Below are 1,801 nucleotides of genomic sequence, written 5' to 3' on the forward strand. Positions count from 1 at the left end.
CGATTTCTAACAGTTTTTGTGCGTTTCTTAAATGGCTTATAGACACCTTCCATGCTGCAATTGTTTTCGTTCCAGCATACGATCTCAGATCAGCTTGCTTGCTAGGCAAGTACATCTCCGTAATACAATACAAATGTGGAATATTTTTTTTATAACTGAAGAGCTCCACTGAGTACACTGAGTTGCTTGTATCTGATTACTAGCTGATAAACCAAGCCTGGTTTTCTCTTGAATGTATATATGTGTGTATAAAACAAATGATAGACAGGAAAGGGAATATATGAGAAACTTGCAACAATTGATTCAACCCATCTTATATCGATCCTTGATACTGTACAACTGGTCGTAGTGCATCCTTGGTGCAAACACATCTTGTCAGGTGATGTTATAGGAGATATCTCATTAAATAAACTCTGTTTTGCACATACACGCATATATATATATATATATATATATATATATATATATATATATATATATATTCCTTTCTCTTTCTCTCTCTCTAGCTGAGTAATCATGTACCTCCTCTATAGCAAGATACCTTTTTCTGTCTCTCTGTCTTACTCTAACCTTTCATCATCTGACATAAGATCCTCTCTTCCAATTTCCCCTCTCCTCTCAAAATTCCTTGCTTTGCAAGTTACTTGGTGTACCCTGCTGGTGCTACATGAAAAGCTTCCAGTCCACACTGTAAAGTGGTTTGTGTTTGGAAGGGCATCCAGCTGCAAAACCCATGCCAAAACTGATCTTGCTTCTGCTGGTACCACATAAAAAGCACTCAGTCCTCTCTGCGGAGTGGTTGGTGCTAGGAAGGTCATAAAGCCGTAAAACCCCTGCCAAAACAGACACAGTAGCCTTCTGCTTGACTGACTCCTGTCAAGTCATCCAACCCATACTTGCATGCAAGGTGGATGTTAAACGATAATGATATACATTTTTGTGTATACGCATATGTAAGTGTATGTTGTGATATTTGTATGTGAGTACCATAGTCACTAATAGATTTGCGGCCAACTAAAACTCCTGTCCTAGTCAGCTGGAACCACCGGTGCCTTGGGTCACAGTGGGATACAAGAATGGGTAGGACATTTATCAAAGAGTTTAATGACATCTACTTAACTGTGCATATGAGAGAGTGTGTGTGTGTGTACATGATTGCAAGTGTGGGTATGGAAGTAACTATATATGGGTACTGATGCACATAATGTTTTACTTTGTGTGTTTTATTTTTCTTAATAAACTCCCTGTCTTTGTCTGTAAGGTCACAATGGAATCTGTTTTTTGCCATTCCTGCCCAACAGCTTAAACATAGTCACTAATGATATGCTAGATTAAAACTGAGCAAAACAGAGTTTATTTAATGAGATGCATCTGCACTGAGGGATGCACCACAACCAGTTGCACAGTTTCCCACCTGCAAGAGATCGATGCAAGATGAGTTGAAATGATCGTTGTTAGCAATAAAGTTCCTCGTATATTCCATTTACCATCTCTATCATTTGTTATATACTCACTGAGGAATTCCTGAGGTAGATCCAGCGACAATTGTGTAAATACCATGGATGACGTCAGGTAGCCATAAGCAGTGAATGTGCTTCATCGGCTTTCTATTAGAAACATACCCCACACTTAAATATTTACTTATATACATACATACATATAAAGAAATTAGAATGACAAAAGAATGAGAAATTATGTCATGAATTTCATTAGCTTACAGCTGTTTCTGCTACAAGATGTAATCCACTAATAGTTGAATGCATGTGTATGACTCTTTGAAGCTCTGATGAAGCTATATAGG

The sequence above is a fragment of the Octopus bimaculoides genome, chromosome 10, assembly GCF_001194135.2.
Source record: "Octopus bimaculoides isolate UCB-OBI-ISO-001 chromosome 10, ASM119413v2, whole genome shotgun sequence".
Taxonomy (NCBI): Eukaryota; Metazoa; Mollusca; class Cephalopoda; order Octopoda; family Octopodidae; genus Octopus; species Octopus bimaculoides.